The sequence below is a fragment of the Esox lucius genome, chromosome 10 (assembly GCF_011004845.1).
Source record: "Esox lucius isolate fEsoLuc1 chromosome 10, fEsoLuc1.pri, whole genome shotgun sequence".
NCBI lineage: Eukaryota > Metazoa > Chordata > Actinopteri > Esociformes > Esocidae > Esox > Esox lucius.
The window spans coordinates 14,657,627-14,678,718 of NC_047578.1; the positions used below are offsets into that span (position 1 = coordinate 14,657,627).

The following is a 21,092-nucleotide window of genomic DNA, read 5'->3' on the forward strand; positions in this document are numbered from 1 at the left end:
GTCAGGGGGTCAGACAAGTGCTTCCCTAGCCTCAGCTGCTGTCTCCTGTTGGACAGGAAGGCTGTGATCCACCTGCATGTGGACTCGGGCACTCCCAGTTGGGAGAGCTTGTCTTGGAGCAAAGCGGGAATTATGGTGTTGAATGCGGAACTGAAGTCTGTCGCTTGAAAAGTCTGTTAAAGTCCCCCTCCAGAATCGAAAGTTCCATTGTAGTGGCAGAGGTGGGGATGATTGGGATGGGTGATTGTGAATGGGCCCCGATGGTGGGGGCTTGGTGTTGTTGGCTGGAAACAGGGAGAAGGCATGTTGTCAGGACTGCCCTTTTATCTTTCTATTCTGCAGTAGAACTCATTCAGGTCATTGGCAAGTTGCAGGTCATTAATGGAGCATGGGGATTTAGGCTTGTAGTTGGTAATCTGTTCGAGGCCTCTCCAAAGAGAAACAGAGTTGTTGGATTGAGAGCTGTTGTTTTAATTTCTCTCCATGCAGTCACTTAACTTCCTTCACTGCCTTAACAAAGCTGTATTTAGCCTCTCTGTACCTGTCTCTGTCCCCACTCCTGAACGCCTCCTCCATATGTTAATTCAGACAGAATCACTTTAGCTCTAGATTGTCTATCAGTATGATCAGATTTCCACCAGATTGCAGAAAGTGCTTAGAATGGTAATCCTGACCTGGAAGTATTACACTGATCCTGACATTATCGTACTAACATCCATTTTAATATCACCGTAAATCAAGCCAGATGCCATTTCCAATTCAGGCTGTGTCAATGTCATTTTGTCATGTCATTTTGAACTCCAGGCGTGGTGAGATACCATTTAAAACATCAGGTGTGGTGAGATACCATTTCAAACACCAGGTGTGGTGAGATACCATTTCAAACACCAGGCTTGGTTTGGTCCAGACGCCATGTTAACTCCAGGCACAGAGAAGTCCAGATGCCATGTTACCTCCAGGCATTTATGGTTCTAGTTTATGTAGAAGTATTGTCTGACCACATAACTAGGCCATTTGGCTAGCACTCAGCAACTAACGTCATCCCGTCCAGGAGTAACAGGTGCATTCAACACCAGCAAATTCTTTAACTTGAAAAGCAAGACCATGACCTGGTACCTAAAGGCGAGAGAAACGCTGTGATTGCACAAGCTTATGGCACGCATCTGTCCCCTGTTGTTAATCAGATCATGTTTTTTATTGGCCCTAGCAGACCGTTACTCTGTCCCCACCCCTAGAAGCGCGTATATTCGACTGGCAAATGAATATTAAACCTCGCCCCGGAACAGCCCCCCAAATCCTCCTCATTAGCATAAGTCATTGAATGAATGTCTGGTGGCAGCCGAGAGGGACTGTGTGAGCAACGTGAAGGAACCATTGTGCCCTCGTCATTCATTCCAGTTCCCTGTGGGTGGGACAGCTGTTACTGTTTCACAATGCCCACAGTATGAATAGGGTCAATCAATATTTTAGCTCTGCAAATGGTCACCGTGTAGAACAGCAGAACGGTCACAATGGACGGGAATAATCAGTGATGCCGTGGAAGCAGGTGTTTGACCCCATTGAGGATGCTAAGTGGTCCGGACAGTTACAATGAGCCTATCTCAGACTCTCTAATGACCATTAATAGTTTAATGTATCCATTATCTTGGATCAAGAAGTTGTTATTGGCAGAAGGTTATCTTTTTTTTAAAATCATTTATGAAGCTACAGTGTTTTTCTAAATTCTGCACAAGATTTGCCACGAGGCACTGGGGCACAAAGCACATCGTTTAGGCGCCAACGGGGGCAGTGTTCTTTTGTGTTTTGTACTGTTTTTGATGAGACGGACGCCGCCGTCTCGCTGCTGAGGCCGTCTGACACAGAACTTATGTGGTTTAACGGCACCCATACTCACGCAGACACACACAGATGCCACCCCAGTCTGATGCCAAGCTGAAGGCTCCGGTCCCCGCCCCATCAGCGGAGGGATGATGTCATTGGACGAAGGATTAAGTCACTGTCAAGTGTTGCCCTGGCGGAAGAAGAGGATCAAACCAGCAGATATTCTCTCAGTGGCTTTTTGAGCCAATCGGTGCAGATATTTCAGAACCCCTTTCCCACGACGATCCTCCTTATCAGGTTGGATGGAAACACATTCCTCAAAACAACCTTGATTTCTACGGGCCCAGCTTTTTACTTGATTTGTTTGATTTGTGTTTTTGTACCGGCGCTGAGCTGGTGATGACGTGTTGGCAGACTGATAAGTTGAAAGAAATGCCTCAAGGAAGCAAGAGGGTGATATCGGGTGGAGTTCGCATGGCTTTATTTCCTGTTGTCTAGTTTGCATTGTGTAGAAATGTAGTAAACACGCATTTTGTAAAAATGAAACATACACTAGGTTTTGCTTGAAATTACACTCTTGGAATCATCTATCGATCAGAATTACATTAACGCAAAGAATTGGCTGAGGGTTGTGAAACCATATTTGCTTACATTTGATCTGTTTTGAAAAGGGCACCGAACCCGAGTCTGGCCAACAGATCTGACTGTCAGTTAATAGGTGTTCTCCATGGGAGATTCTGTCTTGCTGTCTCTATCGATCTGTCTCAGTCTGTCTCGGTTTCTGTCTCCTGCCGCTTTCCTCTTCCTCTCACACAGTCTTTGTCCTCTTTCTGCGTGCCCCCCCTCCCGTCTCCTTCCTGAGGCTGGGCTGTGTTGGGTGTGGATGGCACGTTGAGCTCCACGTGATGAGAAGGCAGCCCCTAGTCTTCTCGGAGCGGACCGGCGTGCACACACTTCGTCTGACCCCTTCTTGCTCTAATCCCAGTCTTCATGGCCGCGATGCCTCCCCGATCAACTGCTTTAGCTCTCCGTCTCGTTCTTTCTCCCTCAATCTCATTCTGTTTGTCTCATTCTGTTTGTCTCATTCTGTTTGTCTCTTCTCCGTCTGTCCTTGCACCTGCCTTGTCTCTTCTATTTCTATGTCTCTCCTGCTCGGATTCTCTTTGTCTATCCCTCTGTCTGAATATACTGTCTATCTCTCCATTTATTAGAGGATATTCTCATTTAGAATATCCTCTAATACTATCTTGTCAGACATGCCTCGGTCACACAGTTCTGCTGGGAAGGAGGGATGGAGTTTGTCTAAAATACTACTAGAAAGCTGGACTAAGATCTGGCAGTAACATGATTGAAATCTGAACGTAATTGAACCACTGCATATTTGACTCCATAAGCCACTTCTATTAATTGAATGTATTGTTTATTGGATGTAATCATGTTTTGTTAGCATTACTGTGACCTAATTCAGGCTGAGTGCTTTTCCTTTCCTTTCTCTTCTGATAGTTGAATGTACTCGGGTGCTGTCAGTGCTGCAGTAGTGATTCATATCTGTCTACCCAGTGTGCTATCCTCCTCCCTTCCCCAGTCACACCTTTCCTCACTGTCTTTTGGTACAGATACAGGCTGCTTATTTTAGAGAAGAAAGACGTGAGTGAGAGACAGAGAGACAGAGACACACACACACACACATACACAGAAAACCAGATAGAAGAACAGCCAGACATAAAATATAAATAACAGCTTTACAACCCTGAGAGTTTGACTGTCACTCCGGTGAGATCCCTGACATCATCAGTTCTATTATAAATTGCCCTGTGCATGTTTGTGCTAGATACTTCCCTTTGTTTTTAATACGTGCATTTGGCTCTGCCAATTCCCAAAATCATAAATTACATTATTGCTCGTGAATCAGATGAAAACGTTCTGGAAGAGACAAATAACTAAAAAACGTATGTTTTATCACCCAAACTGAGTCTGGGGAGAACAAATTAATTAAGGGTCTATTTTCACTAAAACAAATGTTGAGATTTAACAGTTGGAGGTACAAACAAATATGAACATTGACAAGTCTCTGGAATACAAAGGTTAGTCGTGGTGTTCCTGTAAGATGCACTCAAGTTTCATTATCCATCTAAAGGTAAACCAAGGACTGTTGCTGACAGAAGAAAATGTAAGTACCATTGCTGCAAAAACATAAATTTCCTGAGTTTTCTTATACATCTCTGATAAACATCTTTTTAGCCATGATACATTTGTGTTTTACAATGTGTTTCTTTTCATCACAGCAATAAAAGCCAATTTCACAGAAACATTTTATTATTGAAAAATAATAATTGGATAGGTTCATCAGATCTAAACATCCAAATGAAATTTCTAAATGATTCATTGCATGGCCGTCTTAAAACAATAATACATCGTTCCGATTGGCAAAAGAAGAATAAAGACCCAGTGTTGAAATGGGACAATGCTCTACTCCACTCATTAGTGCAGAAAGACACAGGCAACACCACAAATATAAATGTGAAGATTAAAGCCCAAGCCACTAGGGTAAGACTTTGCCCCAAGGATAGGTTACATTAGCAACAAGTTCCATGGAAAGTGCAGGCGAGGAACCCACCTTTGAGTCAATAGTTTGGCAGAGGTAGAAGGAAAATAGCTTGTTGGTGATTTGATATTCCTATTGACATTCATCTTTTTTTATGGTTGTTTGTGTGCATTGCTGTGTCTGTGTTGGCTGATGCCAGACGTAATGTCAGACCAAAGAGGTTTCGATCAAAGTGGAACACATTCCCTCTATCGAGGAGCACAAGCATCAGGACAGCAGAACAGGGCGTGTCAGAGTCTCAAAATTCAGCAGGAAAACATTTGAATTGGTTGTGAGTAGAAATCTGGGTTGAATTCTGGACAGAACAGGGCATGCAGTCCAACATGCTGTTGGTGTTTGACAGTCAATGAGGTAAGACAGATGAATGTGTTAGATCTGGTTATGACTCCTATTCCAGACAATGTCCTTTGTGCCCCAGACATAAGAACAAAGAGACTCACAAAATGTTGACAGTCTGTAGGCTGGACAGTTAGTTAGGAAATATCCCCCCCTAGTGGGCATAAAGTATTACATTACATTGCAATTCACACCATCCCCACCAGGCGCTGCTGGCTTCTCTCTCACCTTTTGGTTCTCCTTTCAAATGAGACAGTCCTTTTCCACTTCCACATTATCAAGCAAACTGTTAAATAATCAATCCCAAAATAACTGCACAAACTGATCAAAACACAAGTTGTGCAATAAAATAAAAGCAATTCTATGGCGCTGAAACAGCGTTCCAAACACGTTTGCTTCCACAATTAAATCTCCAGGAGTGAAGGGTTATTAAGGAATCTACTCAACCACTTTATTGGCATCCAGGTCAAGAAGAGGATTAGATGGAGTTTCAACCAAACAAGACAAGTCCCCTCTCTAAGTGCCATGTAGTGGGAAAAGCTGGTTATAATTAAACAGGTTTTTGCAGCATTGTGGATCCAAGATTCAGAAAAAGGCTTAAAAGAAAAACACTCAAAACAAATCATCTATGTAAATCATTGTGGATTTATTATGGCGTGTTGCCTACCCACCTGAAAGAACAGAGGAACAGTGGAATTCTGCTCAATAAATTACTACACATACCACCACTTAGAACATTGGACACTACAAAACACACCTTCCCATCCCATGATCGTGTACCTCGATCTGTTACATGAACAGGTTCCAGTCAGCAGTACATTATAGGCTATATCAGAAATGACAGCATCTGCTGTATGCTTTGGAGACAGACCAAACATATATACACACAGCCCAAACATCTTGCACAGATGATTGATAATATAGTATGTTGGTTGTCTTACAGTCAATCTCAACCGTGTGTAATAGTAAAATATATACAACAGCAGTGTTCTGCCTGGGCTTACAGTTTACGGGATCATGCATATCTAGGTCCCTTTTTCACAACTCTGTGCGTTGACGAGTGAGAAATTAGATCCAAGTCCTGTCAGACGTGGAGGGGGGCACTGGGAATCCAGTTCAGTTAAATACAGATGGGCCTGAACACCATTGGTCAAGTTGGCCAGTTAATTATTAACTGGTGGGGGGGGGCTGGTGTGCCGACCTCTATTAAAGAAATGGGACGTGTTAAAAACGCCTGAGCTTACTTGTGGTCCCATTCCATCTGTGGCAGGGCAGAGTGGTTAGATACAAGGCAATGTATGCGGCTGCCATGATGCCTTCTGTAGACGTGGGGTTTCTTGCTCCCAGATATGATCACAGGCACATGCTGTTCCATCTTTAAGGTCTTACTGTGAGTGGTCAACCTCCACAAGCATGTACATCAGTAACAACTGCATACTATCTGTCCAGATAAAACATACGTCTCTGTAATGTACAATTGAACTCAGCAAAACGTGGTAGTTATGCATGTCTTCTACCAAACACAAATGAAAGGTTGTACGTATGTGTCTACAGCCCAAATACCGTTTACCGGGACTGCACACAGAGATATAGGACACAGCGAAGCAAGTGTTCCTGCGTGAACTGCTACCAGGCACATTTTCAGAGAAGTCTGGGAAAATATAAAGCTTTTCATCAGGCTGATGAACACAACAGCAGTGTTTTCAAGAGGAGTTCTTTTTTTTTTTTAAGTGTTAGGCAGTGAGACACCATTTTAGATTATTTAAGGAATGCTAAAGAGATAGTGATTGGATAATGCCCAATAACATTAGCTTTACTAATGAGGTGAACTAGACTTGGCAAATAAAGAAATGTCCACACTTCAGGTAACAATCACATCAATTATGATCTATACCGCAATCATTAGCGCTGTAGTCCATTACAACATTTTAAAACCCATAGGCTCTAAAGTAAAGTGTAAGATCTGAATTCATACTTCAAACATCAAACAGTGAGACAAAAAAAAGAGGAAGCCAGCTGCCCCTTATTATACGCATAATTATCTCACTCACGTAATTTCTCATCTACATACAGTACATTATATTACATGTTTATCTTATATGTTCCAGACCAATCAGAAACCTCAGAACTACTATAGGCCACTAGGATCCACCCACTGTCCCATCTGATTAAATCAGTGACAGGTCCTGTAAGATAGAAGTCAGCTGGGAATAGTACTGTATATTTTCAATTGTTCACTTAGTTTAATTATATTATTAAAAAAAGATGTGTAGTGTACAACAGCATATAATCAGCATATGTGTTTCCCATGGCAGTGTGTGTGTGTGTGTGTGTGTACGTGTGTGGGAGTAGAAGTGCTCCATCCACCCACCCTCACCAACGCTTTTGTTAGTGTCTTTTCAGACTGTGTGATCAGCCTCTTGCAGCCAAGTCATTAGTGTCTGTCTATCCTTCCATCCTTCTCTTCCCCTGATTATCCCCCTCTTTTGGCAGCTCAGCTGAGGTTCAGACAAGCCCATCGGTCCTTCATGGGTCCTTGTGTATTATTTCAGGCAGCCATCTCTCTTCTCCAGTGATCTCGTCAGCCTTGCAGGAGGTAAACATCGTGGCTAGTTAGCCCCCCACCAGGCTGCCTTACGATCCCTCCTTGTCCTCTGAGCTCTCTGTAGGGTGTGGAGCCTCCTCCGCTGTGGGAGACTGGACTCCTCCCGGACCATCTAGGCACAGAGACGGTGACGCATTCAGCAAGCATGACGTTTTCCACAGTTAGTGAGGGTTACTGTTTTCTACAGTTAGTAAGCATGACGTTTTCCACAGTTAGTGAGGGTTACTGTTTTCTACAGTTAGTAAGAATGACGTTTTCCACAGTTAGTGAGCGTTACTGTTTTCTACAGTTAGTAAGAATGACATTTTCCACAGTTAGTGAGCGTTACTGTTTTCTACAGTTAGTATGAATGACGTTTTCCACAGTTAGTGAGCGTTACTGTTTTCTACAGTTAGTAAGAATGATGTTTTCCACAGTTAGTGAGCGTTACTGTTTTCTACAGTTAGTAAGAATGATGTTTTCCACAGTTAGTGAGCGTTACTGTTTTCTACAGTTAATAAGAATGACGTTTTCCACAGTTAGTGAGCGTTACTGTTTTCTACAGTTAGTAAGAATGACGTTTTCCACAGTTAGTGAGCGTTACTGTTTTCTACAGTTAGTAAGAATGATGTCTTCCACAGTTAGTGAGAGTTACTGTTTTCTACAGTTAGTAAGAATGATGTTTTCCCACAGTTAGTGAGCGTTACTGTTTTCTACAGTTAGTAAGAATGATGTTTTCCACAGTTAGTGAGAGTTACTGTTTTCTACAGTTAGTAAGAATGACGTTTTCCACAGTTAGTGAGCGTTACTGTTTTCTACAGTTAGTAAGAATGATGTTTTCCACAGTTAGTGAGCGTTACTGTTTTCTACAGTTATTATGAATGACGTTTTCCACAGTTAGTGAGCGTTACTGTTTTCTACAGTTAGTAAGAATAATGTTTTCCACAGTTAGTGAAAGTTACTGTTTTCTACAGTTAGTAAGAATGATGTTTTCCCACAGTTAGTGAGAGTTACTGTTTTCTACAGTTAGTAAGAATGATGTTTTCCACAGTTAGTGAGCGTTACTGTTTTCTACAGTTAATAAGAATGACGTTTTCCACAGTTAGTGAGCGTTACTGTTTTCTACAGTTAGTAAGAATGATGTTTTCCACAGTTAGTGAGAGTTACTGTTTTCTACAGTTAGTAAGAATTATGTTTTCCCACAGTTAGTGAGCGTTACTGTTTTCTACAGTTAGTAAGAATGATGTTTTCCACAGTTAGTGAGAGTTACTGTTTTCTACAGTTAGTAAGAATGACGTTTTCCACAGTTAGTGAGCGTTACTGTTTTCTACAGTTAGTAAGAGTGACTTTTTCTATACTCCTGTGCAATAGGTGTGTCTGAGCATGTCGGCGAATGGTTTGGCCTTAAGTGATGTCTCTTGGTGTATGTGCGTGAATGCTGAAAATGAGATGTTACAGCAGATGTCCGTCTAAGAGGCTAACCCTAGCTATGCAAGTTGATTTGGAATTGCACCATACCAAATTAACTCACTTTTGAGGGAGTACATCAATGTTCAGAGGATTAGAGGCTAAGCTAGCATACCTGTGAGGTTGAGTTCAGCCAGTTTGAGTGGCAAGTCAGTGGGGTTCAGCCCAGCCGGTGACCCCAGGATGTCTGGCAGGGCATTCCTTCTCCCAGAGCGACCTGATGATGCAAAGTCTAGCTTTGGCTCTACCACCTCCGTCATCTTCTCAGAATCAGAACCCAGCTACTGCTGCCTTTGAGACGGGGAGAGACAGAAAGATACAAATCATTTTTACCCAAATGTTTTACGGTTACTATCACTGTATGCCGAGTTCGATGTTGGAGCACTACCCAGGCGTTGATTTTATACCTGCCAAGGTAGGTTGGCAAAGATATACAGATGGTTTAGTAGTGGGTAACCACCCAGATGCTAATAACGTCATTTATCTGTCCTTATGAAGATTTGAAAACCTATGGGTTAGCTTACATGGTCTGTATGAATGTTTTTGCAGTGGCATATATGTCCACTGGAGGGAGTCCTTGTAATCTTCCAACAGCCGCCGAATTCTCACTTGTTTTTATGTGCAGCTCAAGCATATCTTTATGCCGGAAAACCCAAGGTAACACATCTCACAGGCCATTTATTTCATTATTGTCCGCCTCAGCTAGCACAGGGCTGTTTTCCTTGCAGACATCATGCAGCTCGGATGGCACTGATCAATTTCCTATTGCATCTGGAGTGTGGATGACGGACACAACGAGAACTTCCTCTTTGTACATGGCTGCCTGTGTGTATCCGTCTGTTCTCATGGTGACCACTGTTGGGGAGTCTGCTTTTGGCTTCACATGTGACACACATGTGTACACAAACGCACAAACAGGGATATGAAAAAAAAGCCCAGTGAGCACATGCCTTTTTACACAAATTTCAACACACACACACACACACACACACACACACAAACACACAGAGCTGCTGTTTCTATGGCAACGGGTTAAAAACCACCTCTGGCAAGAAGACATTTGAGTCCAAAACCTTTCTCTCTTTCTATCTCTCCCTCTCGTATTCTGTGTTTCTGTCCATACATAGTCCTCTTGAAATAAACCATATCATCTTCTTCTGTACAATCTCTGTCAAGTATGTGGAAGGGCTGCACATGCGCGCGCTTGCTCACACGCACACGCACACACACCACCACAAGGATTTCTTTTTCCTCATACCATGTCAAAATAATGACACAGCAGTTATGAGTGCCTTGACGTGGGTAAGCAAATGCATGTGTGCACGTGCACAAGATGACCCTTTGTCAAGCGTTACTGCTCTCACTTCACACTGTTTGCCCTCTCCTCTCTCCTTGCTCCTTCACTTGTAAACCACTCCCACTCAACCTTCATCTCTCTCCATCAGTTCTATTGTATCATGTAGAATCTCTCCCTCTTTCCTATAATTCTCTATTGTGACTATTTCATAGTAATGGTTAATTCTCACTGAATGTATTCTCTTATGTGTTGCTTTATATTTAATAGGATATTAGACATTTCAACCCAGGGGCCTTTTTAGGGCCCTATAAGAAAACATCACATTCCCAAACTCTACATTTTGCATTTCTACATTGAGACAGCAGGGCGGGCCTATAAAACAGGCAGCCTGTGGGCCACATCATCTGTCAATTTAGAAAAGCCCTTTGATGATTCTGTAAAATAAATAGAACGTTCCACATGGTTTGGTTATCTAACATTAGCTGCCTTCAGGTATCATCATTGACCATGTAGCTAGCTATCTTTCTGTGTAGCTAGATGTTCTTTTTCCAGTGTAAGCTAATTAGTTAACTTCTTGAGGGAAAAAATCTGCTAAACTTAATTTTATCTAACTGGTGTGACAGGGTGGTGGGTCAAGAACTCCACTGTCCACTATGACATGGTTGCTCAACGAATAGCAAGAGTAGTTTCATTTTGAACAAACCAGAAAAAGACTTTTCCAAAATGTACACATTTTGTGTTCCAAATCCAACAACAGGACATTGCAGACACAGCAATCCTACCAACCACCTTTAAACACTACCCCCAACTGGCTAGCAAACTATTGGGTATTTGAATTGCTGCCTCATCATAATTTGACAGTTCATGTTTTGACCAACTCTTTTTAGGAACCTTATTTTATTAGCAGAACACCGTAAGCCTGTTATCCAAAGAGTTAGAATTTGACTGTTTGAGAAAGTTTGAATTCTAAACAACTTGCCTACACAGCATTCGAAGTAGAACAGACCTTCACAGCGTCTGTAGTAGGTCAAATCGTGTGATGAAAAAAGGCGCTGCGGTGATCATGTCAGTTTCCTTTAGCTTTTTTAACCTATGCTGTCTGTGGATCTGGTCTGGTACTCAAACTGATGGGCAATCTGCTGGACATGCATACATTATGAACATAAGGTTTTTATAACAGTTCTATTACGACAATCAATCATTCCGAATCAAACACGAACAACTCAAAATGTTAGCTGTGAAGGCTTAGTTGGAATGATAACTCCACTGGGGCTTGAATGGGAGGGATAATTCTGTAAATAAATGGTGACCAATATAATACACAAGGTTGTCTTGTCAGCTGTCGGTGTGAACCGTGTAGGCAATCATAAAACCAGATAATGTAAAAGCCCTCCGGTGATTGAAATAAGAGGTCAAGGGTTGTTTACAACACTGCTATTAAAGCATAGAATTGAACTGCCTGCTGACATGGAGTTAATGGGACTCTCTTATCTACCTTTATCAGTCAAACACCTGGTTACAGTGGAATCAATGGAGGAAATAATTTATGGTCCTAACCACCCCTGAGGCATTTGAGATGGATTTCATTAAGATTTGGGTATCTAAATTAGGATAAAACTGTCAGGTTACAATCATAGGTATACCGTGCCTTCTGAAAGTTCCCTCGTTCCTTGCAGATCATCTCTACTTGGAAGAAGAATCCCTTACCTTTCTCCATATTTCGCTGTTTTTTGAAACGGGTCTACACACACAATACCTCAAAAATGACAAAGCAAAGTGTTCAGACCCTTTGCCATGACACAAACTGGGCATGTCTTTTGATCATCCTTGAGATGTTTCTAGGACTAGGATAGGAGTCTACCTGTAGCAAATGCAATCGATTGGACATGATGTAGAAAGGCACACATCTGTCTATATAAGGTCCCACACTTCACAATGCATGTCAGAGAGAAACTCAAGCCATGAAATTCAAGAAACTCTCTGCAGACCTCCAAGATAGAATTGTGTTTTGGTGTAAATCAAGGAAAGGTAATGAAAAAGTGCTAAAGCACTGAAAGTTCCCTGGAGCATAGTGAGCTCCAACACTGAGAAATGGATGACATTTGGAACCACCAAGAACCACCTTCCTACAGCTGGCTGTAACCAGGCAAGAATGGCCTTGGTCCGGGCGGTGATTTCCTGACATCGGTTAATAAAGATGTCCACCCAGTCAGCATTGAATTCATAACCTTGTCAAATCAATGCAAAAAAAAGTGTGACAGAAGGGGGTGAATGTAACTGGTTGGACTTTTTGTCTTTCGATATATTTCCTAGATATACTTGGTAGCTACTTTGCTCAGGTGAAGCTGGTATACTGAAATGATTGCTGACTGAAAGGACCGAAACAGAGCTTCACTGTTGTTGTTGAGTAATGGTGCCGATTCGAAGCATATGTAAATTAAGTGAAAGTATAGCTTTTATGAATGGACAATAAACATTCTATGCTATAGTTCTTGCTCCCGTTTCACACTGGTAATTTAGTCTCTGTGTTTCCGGGGCTAGCCATGAAAAGGTGGTTCGAACCCTGCCCCGGAGCAGGGCTAGCTTGCCCTGGGCTAAGGTTGGTACTAGCCCATTTCAAAATCTATGAACACTTGCTTAGCCCTGGGCTAAAATCTTCTAGCCCTGGCTATGGTGCACACCTTAAGATAAAATTATTGGAAAATAGCAAGCCAGCTATTTACGTGGTGCTGACTTATTTGTAAGTGAGAAGGATTATACAACTTGTGGTTATTTTGTGAAGGTGAAAACAAACTTTGTATGAGTTCCTGGCAGCTAAAGCTTTCAGAGTACGTTTCAACCCATTTTCATAATTTAATAGCGTTAGCTAGGAAACTCACAGTAGGACACAGAGGTTCTACAAATAAAGTGTTTTTAATCCAGGTAAATCCGAGAACATCCAAGAACATGAGAAACAAACGTCTCACGAAACAAGCAACAATGACAGACAAGAAACACTAGGGCAGGAAAAACTAAAATAGGGACTTAACAAGGGGTTAACGAGACACGGGGGAACCAATAACAATGACACGACTAAACATAGAAACAGGAAAACCAGAACTAAAACACACAGAACATAGAACTGCAAGGACCCTCACAGCAGAGGCCGTGACAGGCCGTTCCAGCATAAACCTAGGTTATTAGCTTATGCCTTGATAGATCAGTGTGTATTACACTATTATAACTATTATGGCCTGTCCATCTGAGGTTTATAGTAGCAAGTCTGGATACTAAGTCTTGGACCCTGCCAGCTGTTTGACTTCATTAGACATCTTCATGAGCGGCTGCATGCAGTTTTGGTCAGACTTAATTTAGGAAAGTATGAGAACACGTCTTGTAAACCTCTCTGACACAAGGCTCTAAAGAGCTAATGTCATAGTGATGTGTAAATGAGATGGAGTGGGGGGGCCTTAGGTGTGGAGACAGGTGGTACTTCCAGCATCTCACCTTGGGAAAAACACAATTTTCACTATCAATCTTTTCTTATCATTTAATACTACAGCATGTTTCGCTGCCTCCGCCCCCACCACATCGTGTGCTTTAGTCATTCTAATTGTCTCTCTCTTAAAGGAGAAAAGCACAAGGCCTATTCCTGGCAGCTCCAATGGCCTTGACACCCGAATGACTCAGTGTCACTGATGAGTGATCCTTTGCCCCTAGAGGATGATGTGCCTAGAGGATGATGTCCCTAGAGGATGACCCTCTCTATAGTCTGAGGGTCCCTAGATGACGGTGTGTCATTCTTCCAATACAGGTACAGAGTCGGTCAACATCCACTCTAAATGATTAGGGTGGAGCTGGGGATGTGGGTGTGGTCAGAAAGACAATTGTGGCTATCCTACATCACTGGAATCAGCTGTTGTTGCTAAAACTGACTGACCGACCGACCGAGGATTATGGGAGGGGATGGCTGTGCGTCCTTGCTGTTAGAGGAAATTATGTGTACAAAGCCAACAAAGCCATCTGAAGTTACTGTTTAATAAATGATGCTGGGGATTACTCCTTTCTCTATTTATAACCTTCTCCTTATGCCCCTGATTATTTTTCCAGTGGCTCCTCTTCACTCTCTCCTCCTCCCTTAATGTGTTTTACTGGCTGCCATGGTAACAGCAGCTTTGTAATCAGCCTTTATAGGACGGGAAGGAGGAAACCCTCAGAGGAACATGGAGATGGGGGGGGGGGGGGGTGAAACAGAGAGAGACATAAACAGTGAAATCCAAAAGTATTCTTACAGTGACCAATGTGTTCTTTTTGCTCTGTATTCCCGTTCTATTTAATTGTAATTGGACAACTGGCTTCACAGCTGTTTCTGATAGGGCAGGTGTGTTTGTTTCATTGTTAGTGCACACATGAACAGTCGGTGTCTAGTCTTGATTCTAGGCTTTGCATTTGGGATGTGTTGCAGGTGTCAACATGAGAACAAGCTTGCCATCATGATGCAGATAAACCAGAATTAATCGATCCCAGATAGAGCCAAAAAATAAGACAGCCAAAATCTACTTTTTGATACATTAAGATGAAAAAGACAGCACTTATGAGCTCAACGACGTGGTGGACCAAGGAAAACGCCTATAGCAAACAGTACCCGACGAACGACTAGTTTCAGTGGTGAAGGAAAAAAACAGTCCAACAGATCAGGCACATACCTCATGAGGTAGGCATATAGATGTGTTAGATCTCTCAGACTCACACATCCCGGTAAACTGGTCCTACTAATCCCCCTCCTTCACACACTCAACTGATCCCCAGAATTTTCATAAGCTAAGCTCTCAGACAAAGACACATCAGAAGATACTTTTCTTTTGGGCACAGGAGATCTGAAAGACTTAATGTGACTCTGCTAACTGCCTGAAAGTGCCTTGGGCAGCGCCATGCCAGGCTAACTGCCTGAATTTGCCTTGGACAGCGCCATGCCAGGCTAACGGGACAGCACGTAAGTAACAAATGTAACCTCCAAAAGGTGCAACACTGTAAGCCCACTATAAGCAAAAGTAGTTTGAATGAGGGAAACAGTCGGCTAATATACAGTACTGTATGTGACTACAAATTTTACCATCTGGTTGGGGACCAAAACTCCCTACAAGGACAATAAAACTTGAATTATTTTAAAGTTTAATGGTCCAAAATGAGGAAAAATACAATATTCAGTTTAGGAAGTTAGGTTTAGGATAAAGGTCAAAATTACAGTTACGGTTAAAATTGGGGTTACGGATAAGTAATTTATTAGGGACTAAGGTTAGAGTTAGGAGTTCAAATGAGAAAAACGTAAATGCGTGTGTGCGTGTGTGCATGCGTGCGTGTGTGTGAGTGTTTATATTGCCCTCTGGATTCCCAAACCCTCTGGATTCCCATAATTCTATTCCAGAGGGTCAAAGCACCACAACACATTCATGGTCAGACTCCATCTTAACCCTTTACAGTCTTGCGGGGGCCTACATTCAAATGCTTTAGCTGCGCTTCCTTGAGCGACTTGTTGGGCGATCTGACGAAGGTTGACATCACTCAAGCCTAATGAGTCAGTGGAACCCCACTACCTTAACGATGAGTGGAGACGATGGACACAGGAGGACACGGAGGCCTTAACAGTACTGCAGAATGTTCCCAATGTTGTGGCACTTCTAATAACAGCGTATGCAACAGAAAAACTGCACGGGGTCAACAAGGATTGGTGGCACGGAATCTGAGGCGTGGAGGGAAGACAGTGAGAACAGACTCGGTGAGTTTCTAAAACAATAGGAGGGCAGTGTGTGCCCACAGCGCCAACCAACCACCACGCATCAATATTTTAGCCCACGGCCTCGTTAGAGTGGGTACAAGACAAGGCTGTTCTCTCTCCCTGCTCCATATCCCCTGTCCCTCCTCTAAGCAGACATGTAAACAGCTCTGTGCTGTGCCGTCGGTCGGATCTCTTTGCTCTGCTTGGCCTGCACGTGCCTCTCTCTTACGCTGACCGGCCTCACAACACACACACCCTGCAGGGCTCTGGCAGTGCTTCACCAGAGCAATGAAGTGGCAGGGGGACAGTAGCACAGAGAGAAAAAGAATGTTCTTTTCTCTCTTACAGACACACACACACACACACAAACAACAATATTCTGCAACATCCTCTACATGGTTGTTTTCCGTTTTTGTCAGAGATACAAGAGGGATCTTCTGTTCACAAAAGCGAGCAAAGCCCATAGTCATAAACGCTTAATTAATAGGACCAATTGAAATTCACTTGAACCCTTCTTTGTGCATGTGACCCTCTTTACAGACCCACCATTAAGCCCTCAATGAAACGAGCTCTTCAGAATCTATCATTACTGCCTAGTAAACACAAACAACGTCTGTCTAACCATTGGTTTACTGGAGTTACAGTACAACTACACTGATCAAATAAGAACAATCCTTGTTCATGTGTGTGTGTGTGTGTGTGTGTGTGTGTGTGTGCCCATTGCCAATGCTTTCTGCTGCCGCCTAGCAAGTTTCAGCTGGGCAATTCCACACAATGGTCAATGAATATTTTTCACATTAAATGGTATTCCTTACCATCCTTATTGTATAGATTTTGAATTGCAGACTCTAATTCAGCAGTATGTAATAATTGGTAGCTGCATCAATTCTGACAGCTATGGAGTAGGTGTCCAAATTTAAATTAACTTCACATGTTTTCAAAAGGTAGCACTTAGAAAGATCACTTCTTTTTCTATTCACATCATTCCCCTACATGAAGGTGAGATTTTACGTAATACAGAGTAAGTAATACAGAGCGAAGTCAAGTGTTTTGTGCCTTCTTGGTGTGCTGTACAGTCTTAGAAGATGAAGGGAGCGACTTAGATAGGCAGTGTTTAGGAAAGGTTTGAGTACAACATGCACCTTCCATGAGAACATCTTGAAAGGTTTTCTGTGAAGCCAGCTTACAAACATACAGATGCTTGTTAATATACTCAGTCTCCCCAAAAAGCTTTTCCAATAAATGTAAGAACCGTAATGCTTCTAATTAGCTTCATTTCTCAAAGATATAAAGTGTAATCTCCTTTTTGTATAAAACAGCCCAACACACATCAAAACAGCACTATATTTTTAGTTTGTCCATTCAGTCAAAAATCCAAATCGTAATGTCAATAATATAGGAATCACCCAGCTGTTCTTTGTGCCAATCATCAGAAGCAGCGCAGACACACACACACACACACACACACACACAGAAACACCGGGGAGTGAGCAAACTCAACTCTTGATAGTGTTCCTCTTTGTGTATCTTCTTCCAGAGTGTCCCTCTCAAACAGAGTACCGGTCTGATGTATGTGAGTGTTGTTTTGTGTCGGTGTGTTACTCTCACAGGTCCCCAAGGACAGCCTTGACGGACACATTTACAAGTAATGTCATTAAAACATCCCTTCTGAATAGCCACCGTGTTATAGGTCACTTTAAAGGTCAACGACCTTCAGCTTTAGCCAATCACTGACTGGACAGCCATTGGCCAAGTCAATACAGTGGAGTAATGAACAACCAGCATTCATTAAGTTACAGATCCACATAACCTCACACACACACGCGCGCAAACACACGCACACACACACACACACACACAGTTGTGGTCTAGCAACCAAGCTGACAAGGCAGAGTCCTTGCATCAATGCGAACAGAGTGAACTGGACTGTGGTGAACTATACAGTGACACCTGACAAACAACATGTAATCTTGTTACAAGGACACTTCCAGACCAGTCCAGCCAGCCCGTCTTCCCTTCACACGGCCCTACATATCATCTTCCACACTGCAACCACTGACCTTTATAACCAGCCCACTTGTCAGACAACAGGGAGGTGAAGCACAGAGGTAATTTTAACAGAATGACACCGAGAGGTTAAGCTACAACTCTCTGGCTATCTTTCTCCAAACACACACACTCTGACCTAAGTAAAACACAATAACGCATTTTCATTGCCGGCATCGTTTAGGGAGGTGAGCAAACTGCTGTAGTAAATAATGGGGATTTGCACCATCAAACTCCAACACAACATACAGCTGCTCACTTTGCCGCTGGTGCGTGTGTATGTGTGTGTGTGACAAGAGCTCGCGCAGTGATGTCAATAGCTGTTTTTCTTTGTTTTTTTAGACAACCAGCCGACCGCCACCGCAACGTGATCAGTTAGAGGCCGAGAAAACCTTGGGCATACGATTCTATCTTCCGTGTTCAATGTCTCTCTATTCTAGAAAAACTCTACAGGACCACCCACCTAAGACTTAGGCAGAGTGTCGGGGGAGGTGGTGCCCATAACCTGTCTCTTTTCTAAAGCACAGCGACGCTCAACACACTTACCAGTGAGTTCATTAAAGAAGCACTCCCGACGTCAAAGATGGCCAGATAGGGTGATGATGCAGAGGAGAATGGATGCGGAGAGCGTGAGATAGAGAGAAGAGGGATGACTTGTAGTGGTTATGCTGATTACAAGAACAGACAGCCTTGGTTCCATTCCCAGAGATCGGCAGAATACAAAAGATCCCTTGATCCCTTGTGTCTGAAATGTCAACTTAGCCTGGAGTTAGTCCAGACTAAGAACATGGAGTGGGTGGTAATGTAGCTGGCCAGAGGTCAATGAGGAAGTAACAATGTCAATTAGCTATAGTCACTGATAAATAACCAGTCTGTCATTACACAGTGTGTAGCCTACTGTACCAGTCTACAAAACTTGTTGAAAAGACCGGTTTAAAAGACTGGACACAGACTGAAAAGGACTGTCACAGTTGGTCAAATCACTTCCTGAACTGCAGGAGAGAAGTTAGGTCTGAAAAGGGCTGTCATCAGCGAGGGAGATGGGAACTCTGTCATTGTCAGGCAGCGTGGCAGTTGACAAAGCAAAACGTCCAGGACAGATGTGCATGAGAGAGGAGATGTGGAGAGAAGAGATGAAAAGAGGAGCTGAGGATGTCAGACAAACAGCCCGCCAGAATGACAGCTGACTACAAGACAATGTGAAGATAATCTCCAGGATCATGGTCCCAAAAACTCTTCTGGTGGATAGAAAAAAGGACAAATGAGGAGAGTATGTACACTAAATATAAGCCCCACATAAAAAACTAGGAGAAGTGCAAACACACACACAGTTCAATAAATTGCCTAGTCTCATTCCAAGCCAATGGCTTTAGACAGAGCAGACTTCATAGGAGGGTTATCAATTATCGGTCACGCGTTCATTTTACCCTGCAGTCTGGTAATTGTCTATCCTCAGCCTTGTGCAGGTCTGGACAGGCGTGTGCATGGCCTCACATGATCTTAATCCAACTTGCTTTGTCAGCTATCATTTTGTCCCTGTCTGGCAGGTGTGTCTGCAGCTTAAAGGGTGTTTAGAATGGGCCCCTACACTTACTACTTTTCTGTTTTCTTTGCATTTCTGTTTTAAAATATTGCCTGGGCTTTCTGTTGGAGCTTGATGGAGAACTGACCTGCTAATTAAAGCTATGATGGTGCCCTAGGCTTAACTTGTCCTGCGTTTTCCAGAGTGTAATTTCTGACCCTTAGGTTAACGCGAGAAACAAAAAAGACACGTCTGATGCAAGCTGGACTGTGACAGTGTTGGGCCCCGCTGCAAAAAACACTGTTCATGGCCCCCATGGATGCAGACGTCACATCATGTTTTTGTCAACAAACAAAATAGGCTGAGGGAGCAAGCTTTTAGGGAAACTGTCGACTGGTTCGAAATAAGTACGATTATTCTGTTGATGGACATCAACAACTGCCGTTATAGTACATTCATTATAGTCCGTTTGGCTTGGAACTGAGGCTGCTCTCGTCCCGAGATTGTTGAAGCAATTACGTTGGAACGGAGATAAAAGCTTTTCTTCATCAGACCTAAAGGCTACTCGCGTTCTCATCTATCTAAGTCTGTAGACCACTATCGTGAAGCAATAATGAATATTTTATCAAAACGATGGGACTAACCAACCTACACATTCTCATATCATAATGCTTGCTTTGCCATAGAAATCCCACCACAGAAATAGCTAGCCGACCACAGCTCTGCATTGGCCTAATAGGTTTCAAACGGTAGCATTACACCGAATATGTTTGGCTAATGGAGTTTGATACTACCTTTTGCCTATGTCAGTGCTATCTTCCGAGGAACCATTTATAGTATATATATTTTTAATAATAACTATAGCTTGTTGACGCACTATTCAATAACCTAGATGGACTTTGCCCTCCTAAAAACGTATGACAGTGTCACATTGTGACATTACAGACTACTAATATTCATCACACATCATATACAGGTAGATAGGATGTGCAGAAATCAAACAACATGTACGGTTTCAATTCTCCATCCCTATACGGTAGTATAACTCACCAACTGGATCAGCGCGCGTGCCAAGGAAAAGAAGCGAGTCCGAAGTTGTCACTACCCCGCCACCATGCTCCTCTCCCGGGGCAAAAATGTAATTATGCCGTATTGTGGTGTTTCATTTTCTTTAAATGGAACAAACAGATCAATTCCCACTGACATCGGTTCACGGCTTCTCATAGCCTATAGAGCAGGATTCACGTCTTCTTCTTTGAGCTCAATGTACGCTCTAAGTGCAATTGCAAAGACCGTACCAAGATATTTCCAGAGGGGCGCACAATATTTAGTCCCTTCGGATATTCCAAACGTTAACAATGTGATATACTTGTCCTACTTTGCCTCACCTTAAACATAATTTGAGAACATTATATGTATTCATTTGAGCATATGATTCTGTTTAAAAAGATCAGAAACTATCAACAAGGCTATTAACCACCCAAAATGGTACAATCGCAACTTTATCCAATAGCAGAACTAAGAGAAGCGGATTGTGTTTCGGGAACTATCCAGCGTCTCTGTTGCTATTCAGTGGACTGTGAAAATCAACAGGTCTAATTATGGCATACAAACCTACCGCTGGTATATGTACGTCTTCAAGATATCTTGATAAGAACA

The 21,092-nt window shown here is 42.7% G+C and overlaps 1 long non-coding RNA gene across 1 annotated transcript; it reads right to left on the bottom strand.

Moving 5' to 3' along the window:
- Positions 1-5,387: 5,387 nt before the first annotated feature.
- On the bottom strand, positions 5,388-20,692 carry LOC105012644. The gene is made up of 3 exons (XR_828171.4): positions 20,484-20,692; positions 8,929-9,104; positions 5,388-7,479 (listed from the first exon to the last, which is right to left on the bottom strand). It is a non-coding gene; the product is annotated as an uncharacterized LOC105012644 (long non-coding RNA).
- Positions 20,693-21,092: the final 400 nt, after the last annotated feature.